Below are 8414 nucleotides of genomic sequence, written 5' to 3' on the forward strand. Positions count from 1 at the left end.
AAGAAAGAAAGAAAGAAAGAAAGAAAGAAAGAAAGAAAGAAAGAAAGGAAGGAAGGAAGGAAGGAAGGAAGGAAGGAAGGAAGGAAGGAAGGAAGGAAGGAAGGAAGGGAAAAGGAAAAAAGGATAATTATGAAATTGGTCTCCTTGCTATCTGTATGGTATTTTTATAATTAATCCTCAACAATCTGACAAAATTATATTTCCTAAATCACAATTACAATATTACCTCAACTCTGCTGAAATATAGTGTCTCCCACTGCCTTCTTCTAGCCACTGCAGACTGCCTTCTTTAAAACACAAATTCCAAGAGTGGCTAGGTGGCACAGTGAATAGAGCCCTGGACCTGGAGTCAAGAGGTCCTGAATTCAAATCCAGCCTCAGACACTTAATACAAAAACTAGCCGTGTGACCAAGGGTGAGTCAATTAACCCCAATTGCTATCCAAAAAGCAATAAATAAATAAAATAAAACACAAATTCCTGGGGGGTGGAGCCAAGATGACAGGCTAGAAGCAGAAAAACTCTGTGAGCTCTCCCCATAACCACCTCAAAAGTCAAGTAATTGAGTGGCAACATAAGTAAGCAATCAAACATAGTAATCCAACTTTAGATTTTTTCTGGGGAACAAAAATTATAAAAGCATGTAACAGGAGGAAGACAACGAAGTCAGAAATCGTGCACCAAAAGTTTACAAGAAAAATATAGATTGGTTAAAGGCCATAGAAGAGCTCAAGAAGGATTTTGAAAATCAAGTAAGAGAAGTGGAAGAAAAATTGGGAAGAGAAATGAGAATGACGCAAGACAATCTTGAAAAGAGAGTCAGTAACTTGGCTGAAGAAAATAACACCTTAACAAAGATTGACTCAAATGGAAAAGGAGGCCAAAAAAGCCAACGAGGAGAAGAATGCCTTAAAAAGCCAAATTTGCCAGATGGAAAATGAATCTCCAAAGTTTCCTGAATAGAATCATTCCTTCAGAATTAGATTGGAGCAAATGGAAGCTTATTACTTTGTGAGAAATCAAGATGATATTAAACAGATCCAAAAAAATTAAAAAATGGAAGTCAATGTGAAATATCTCATTGGAAAAACCACTGACTTGGAAAATAGATCCAGGAAAGACAATTAAAAAAATATTGGACTACTTGAAAATCATGATCAAAAAAAGAACCTAGAAATCATCCTTCAAGAAATTTTCAAGGAAAATTGTCCTGATATTTTATAACCAGAGGGCAAAATGAGGTTGAAAGAATCCGTGAATCACCACTTGGAAAAGATCCCCAAAAGTAAACACCTGGGAATATTATAGCAAGGTTCCAGAATTCGTAGATCAAGGAGAAAATATTCCATGCAGCCAAGAAGCAAGAATTTTAATATTGTGGAAACACACTCAAGATAACACAGCATCTAGCAGCTTCTACACTGAGGGATTGAAGGGCTTGGAATATGATATTCTGGAAGTCAAAGACTGGGTTTAAAACCAAGAATCACCTACCCAGAAAAAATGAGCATCATGTTTCAGGGGAAAATATGGTCATTGAATGAAATAGAGTACTTTCAACATTCTTGATGAAAAAATCACAGTTGAATATTAAAACTGACATTCAGATACAAGAAGCAAGAGAAGAATGAGAAGGTAAACAGGGAAAAGAAACCATAAGGAACTTAACAAACTTGAACTATTTATATTCCTACATGGAAAAACTATAATTCTAATTTATGAACCTTTCTCAGTATGAGAATAGTTGAAGGTAATATAAACATGTGTATATATACATACATAAATATATACATACATACATATGTCTATGTAGGAGGATATAGGAGTGTATGAATACATATGTGAGTGTGTGTATATATATGTATATGTATGTGTGTGTGTGTGTGTATGTATAAAAAGACAGAAGGAACAGGACCTCTATTCCACTGAATGACCATATTTTCCCCTGAAACATGATACTCAGTTTTGCTGGGTAGGTGACTCTTGGTTTTAATCCCAGCTCCCTTGACCTCTGGAATATCACATTCCAGGCCCTTCTATCCCTCAGTGTAGAAGGTGCCAGATCCTGGGTTATCCTGATTGTGTTTCCACAATATTCAAATTGTTTCTTCCTGGCTGCTTGTAATATTCTCTCCTTAATCTGGGAATTCCGGAACCTGGCTATAATATTCCTAGGAGTTTTCTTTTTGGGATCTTTTTCAGGAGGTGATCGGTGGATTCTTTCAACCTCTATTTTGCCCTCTTGTTCTAAAACATCAGGGCAGTTTTCTTTGAGAACTTCCTGGAGGATGCTTTCCAGGCTCTTACTTTGGTCATGGCTCTCAGGCAGTCCAATAATTTTTAAATTATCTCTCCTGGATCTATTTTCCTGGTCAGTGGTTTTTCCCATGAGATATTTCACATTGCCTTCTATTATTTCATTTGTTTAGATCTGTTTAACAGCATCTTGATTTCTCATAGTCATTAGCTTCCATTTGCTCCAATCTAATTCTGAAGCAATGATTCTCCTCATTGAGTTTTTGAGATTCTTTTTCCATCAGGCAAATTCGACTTTTTAAGGCATTCTTCTCCTCATTGCGTTTTGAGCCTCCTTTGCCATTTGAGTCAGTCTGTTTTTTAAGATATTATTTTCCTCAGTCAGGCTGTTGACTCTCATTTCATAATTTTCTTGCATTGTTCTCATTTCTCTTCCCAATTTTTCCTCCACTTCTCTTATTTGGTTTTCAAAATCTTTCTTAAGGTCCACTATGGCCTGTAACCAGCTTGTATTTCCCTTTGAAGCTTTTGTCGCAGGAGTTCTGACTTCACTGTTTTCCTCCTGTTCCATGCTTTGCTCATTTTTGTCCCAAAAATAGGAGTGTATTGTTGGAATCTTCTGTCTGCTTTGTTTCCTTTGCCTACCCATTTTGCCACTCAATTACTTGACTTTTGGGCTTTTTGACACAGTAGTACTCTACCACCAGACAGGGGAGCTTTCCTCCCAAATGCTGGGGTTTTCTCAGCTGCCAGAGGTATTATATGGGTGCCCTCTCTGAGGTCTCCACATGCTCTGGAAAGCTGGACACACACCCCAGAACCTCCACCCTAGACTGCAATCCAATTTTACCAAGCAGGTAAAAGCAAGAGCAATTACCCCTCAGACTGGTGCTTGGTCCCCCTACACTCTGCAGGCCAGGAGCTGAAGCCTCCACATGGTTCTGGCTGGCTGTGCCGGAGTCTCAGAGGTTTCTCGCCCCAGGGGTAGAAGCCACGCACTCCCACTTACTGGGTCCCAAAGTCCAGACTGCACTGAACTCTCACTTTGTCCTTTGTGTCTATGTGTTGATAAATCTGGAAATGGCCACAGCCACTGCTGATCTAGAGTCCCTCTGGCAGGTGGCTGGTCAGGCCCACCCTGGGGCTAAAGCCTCAGTGTGGTTCTGGGCTAGGCTCCCAGAGCGCTGTGCTGGCCTATTCCTGCTGGCCTGCCGGGCTGTCCTCAGTGGGTGGTTAGCTTCTCTGTATCATTTTGTGGGTTCTGCAGCTCCAAAGTTTGTTTAGAGTCCCCTTTTTACATGGATTGGGGAGGGTGGAAGCCGGAGCTGCTAGAAGGTTGTGCTTCTACTCCACCATCTTGGCTCCGCCCCTCGGCTTCTATAATCTTTCAGATTTCACTACTACCATACCTACACAAACACACACATGCACACACACACACCATATATATATATATATATATATATATATATATATATATACACACACACACACACACACACACACATTAATTTTGTGTGTGCTTACTACTCATTAAGTTTATATTCATTGTGTTTATATGTTTTATACTCATTGTACTTAGAGGTTTTGATGACAGATGTCTATTGGGGTTGATTACAAAAGGTCCATTTTTTAGCTCCATTGCAGCCAAACTAGTATATGTGTGATTGCCAGAAAAGAGCATTCTTTGATCTGTCTTTGTGTATTTATCCTGGAAGTCCCTCCTTCCCTGTCTCTGCACCTAAACAGCTTTTTCCTAATCACCGCCACTCCCACCCCTAATTTTGGAATGCCTTCTTCCCTTCTCAAAATCATTTGTATTGATATGCCATTTAGGACATTATATATATATATATTTTTTTTTTCTCCAAAAATGCAGAATGTAAAACGTGTCCTGCAGGACTTTTAACTTTTTCCACTTGCAGCCCTTTTTCAGTTTCAGCTGCTGTTCACTGGTCTTGCATTGCCTGAGGGCATGAATAGCGGGCAAAGTATGTATGTTTTCTGTTCAGAAACAAGGCTGCAGTGATTATGTGAAATGCAACATGGGCAAGTGGACAAGAGCTGCCATTTTTTTGATTCCTATAGTCAACAACAATCACAATCCTTGCACTTGGTAGAAGCTTGTTTGATGAACTGAATCTTATCAACCATGCTACTTATTTCTCTTTGCGTTACTCCCCCACCCCACCCCAAGAATATGCAATATATTTGAGTCCAGAGATTTTTTTTTTTACTTACTATCTCCTGATTCAATAATATTATCTTGCCCACAATAGGTGCTGTGGTAAGTTTAATTGAACTTTTTAAGTTGTCTTGTTTAATCTATTACAAAACAATGAATTTTGAAGAAACAATTTAAGTGGAAATGAAGTCTTAAAAAATGAAAATAAAGACACAATAAACATTTAACTTTTTGACCAAGAGGTCTAATGGACCCTTTCTGAGAGGATTTTGAGGAATGTGTTTAGGTTTTCCTATAGTTTTCATTCTTAATGCTCTAGGTTGACCATGGCTGAATAGAAGAGGGGAAAAAAAATATTAGTCCCCAGAGTCAGAAAACCTGTGTTCTAAATCTTCCTCCAATGCTTATTATTTTTTTGTGATAATGGTTGTTGTCCTTCATTTAATTTTTTTTTGCTTTTTGGAGGGCAATTGGGGTTAAGTGACTTGTCCAAGGTCACACGGCTAGTTTTTGTGTTAAGTGTCTGAGGCTGGATTTGAACTCAGCTCCTCCTGACTCCAGAGCCAGTGCTCTATTCACTGTGCAACCTAGCCACCCCACTTAATTCTTGAAGATGACAAAAATGATATCACTATTCAAGATTCAATTTCTGTGTGTCCAACTGTGACTGATCAGATCAATATGAGCTTGGAATGTTACAAATAATCTATTTGAACATTTGGATTCTCCAAATTTATGCATCTTGCTTTTCTTTTGAGTAATTTGATTTCTGCTTTGCTTATAGACCACAGTGCCTTCTCTGATGTAGGCACATCATGTTGAGTAGTCTCCCATGTCACACAAACAACTCAAAAGTTCTTAAGAGAGACCTCATGTTGCTTCTTCCAACCACCATGGAAAAATTTTCTCTGTGCATGTTTTCCATAAAATAATCTTATTGGCAAGTATACATTATGCATTTGACTTGGCCAGTTTATGAGGGCTGCACTATCTGCAGTACAGTTTGAAAACTTGGCAGTTTAGTTTAAGAAAGGAATTCAATGTCTGGTATTTCATCTGGCATGGTGATCTTAAGAATCTTCTTAAGATAATTCAACTGGAAATGATTCAGTCTAGCATATTGATATTTGACATATCATGTAATTTCTCTGTGCCACTTTCCTCAGTCTTAAAGCAGAAGTCGATATTAGGACTCTGTTCATGTTCTTTCCATCTGTACTTCTATGACCTTAAAGAGGAAATCCATACACAAATATACACATATATTGATAATCATTAAAAAATCATATTTTAATCAAAGTCTGAATTAATCAAACAAACTGCTTCAGGTGATTTTAAAATGTGTTAGCAACCTCAAAGACGAGATTTCCCTTATCTTGGGACTTACACTACATGAGAGCAAAAAAGACATCCTGAGAACATAAAATGCAAATAACCTCTGCTCTGGGCCTTGTCAATTTGCATTTACAACCAAGGAAGTCTGTTTCACATATAGATGGTAAGAAATAGAAGTCATAAAGTTTTGTGACATGGTCATCCTGAATTGGGATGGCTCTAAAAATGTATAAAAAGTCTTATGATTTCTCTGTTGGTCAGTCAGGCCTTTTGTCCTGCACTCCTTGAGCAAGTACTACTAGCCTTAAGGGAAAAAGGAATAAGGACTAAATAATGTAATTTTTATAATACTATTTGTTTGTTTCCTTTAACCAAACTTTTACTAAAGGTAGACAGCAAATATGTATGTGGCATGTATGTGGGTGTGTAGCTGTGTTGTGTGTTTATGTGAAAGTGTGTACATATTGTCAACCTAAAGGTTTGCTTAAAAGAAGCAAAGAGATTTGATGATTATAAATTCATATTGTTTATTCCCTTAAAGCTAGCAGATTCATGACTGCACAGAGCCAAAACATAAGTTCTAACTGTCTGATAAAAAAAAAGAATGACAAGTTTTGTTTTTTTATATGTTTTAGGAGAATTCGAGCTCAGCATGTCTATGACGCTCAAATTTATGATCTCCATATATGTTTAACTATAGCATGAGAAAAGGAATTTTCTTAATTGAAGCGGTGGTAAATACAATAAAATAAGAGAGCTGATAGAGTATCAATTGTTATTATGATCCAGGATATCTGTGTTTTCTTTATTATGAACATGACATAGCATAGTATATGTTTATGAAACATTAAAATAAGAAAAAGTTCTTCCATTATTCATAGTAGTGTCTGCTTAAGGGCCCCTGTCCTTGGTGGTCAATAACAGGAGAATGCTCTGGTCAGCTCCCTCTGGCTTTGCTGACACAGGAGGCATACTCTTTGTTTACTCAGATTCTGTTAGACTGTAGGTGCTTCTTCTGGCTCATTAGTTAAGACTCTGGCCTTTATTAAGGTTCAAAATGATATTAAATCATTCTCAATAAATATATAGATACATATATATCTATGTTCTATTAAAAATTTTCCATAAATTTCATTTGTCAAAAATATAAAAAGAAACAGATATAATTATTTTCATTTCATAAGAGTGGCATTTAAAGATTTGGACTTGGAGCATTGTATACAAATACATGCATGCACATACATGTTTTGTGTTTATGCATATATGTGTATACATGTGTGTATATGTGTGTGTTTTTTGTGACTATGTTAGGTTTCTGTGATCTAGATAGAAAAAATCTAAATAGGAAAAAGCAAGTCCTGAAAGGAGATCTCCACTCCATCTCAAGACTCACATACATTATAACTTACTCCAATACACAAAGATAAAGAAAAACAGTATGAAGGTTTTTTGATCGGACTGAAATCATACTTAAAAGGTAAATTCAAAAGGCATTTCTCAAAGACTGCTTTAAATTTAAATATGCTATTTTGACAAATCATCTTATTAGGCGATTATTTTTTGCCCAAAACCCTAGGAGATTTTGAGAAGTGATACCATAGGTCCACAAGCTCCAAGGGAATCCAGTCCAAACAGTAAACAAAGAAACCTGATTGTTTTCACCAAGAGGACCATGTAGAGTGCTCACTAGAGGACAGACTAGGACATTTCATACTCAAAAGGGCCAGTAACATTACTTTTCTCTCTGCGATAGATAAAGGAATTGAGAAAAGACTTTCAAAGCCTGCTTAGCTAAAAAACTGGCCTTTCATACTTGACTCCAGCAGATATCTAACATCATAAGCTATAAGGAATGAGATTTAAAATAGGTCTTCCAGGGTCCAATGGATGTGTGAAAACATCACTTATCCTTGAGGGCTAAACATATTTATCTTCCTCATAGTTCATGTTTCAAGCTACATGCAAATAGAACATAGGACATGACCAATGTCCTCTCATAAAAGACTTGGAACTTCTATTGTTTTTCAATTAAGTAGGATTTGAAGTTCATATTTTAACTGCTTAGAGATAACCTCACAGTTTCTCATAGCAGGGTACAGACTTTATCAAATCTCACCAAAATCAAAAGTGTTAGTACACTGGTCAACAGATCTCTGATGAATCAATTGCCAAAAGACCACTTTGTCTGCAACAGCTCACAGACTGTCTTCAAAGGTTTGCAGTCTGCACTAGTGAAAGAAGTGTGCGTTTTGGTCAAGTCACAGATTCTTGAAGTAAGTATTGGAATTGGATTCCCCTTGGAGCCTAGACCATGTCAAATCCTTATTTGTTATTCATGTTACAAGAATGGATTAGGAATGGAAGAGGTTCTTAAGTGAGTGATTTAATAGCAATTCAACACAGCATTCTTTTTTTTTTTTACTTTCACCTTTTGCAAAGATGCAATTATACTATCATAGCACTTATGGAAGCAATGATTTAATGGTAAATAGACTATTTCTTTGCAATTCTTTAACTGTGCATAGAGGAAATGTTACACATTGGATTTTGAGTCAGAATGTCTTGCTTCTGATTTTGTTTTCTTTTGCTGTGTGTCTAGAGACAAGTTACTAAACCTCTCTGAGTTCCAGGGTTCTCAT

Source organism: Petaurus breviceps, unplaced genomic scaffold (genome assembly GCF_028583685.1).
Source record: "Petaurus breviceps papuanus isolate PSGF00001 unplaced genomic scaffold, PetGlider_PUasm1.0 188, whole genome shotgun sequence".
In the NCBI taxonomy this organism is placed as follows: Eukaryota; Metazoa; Chordata; class Mammalia; order Diprotodontia; family Petauridae; genus Petaurus; species Petaurus breviceps.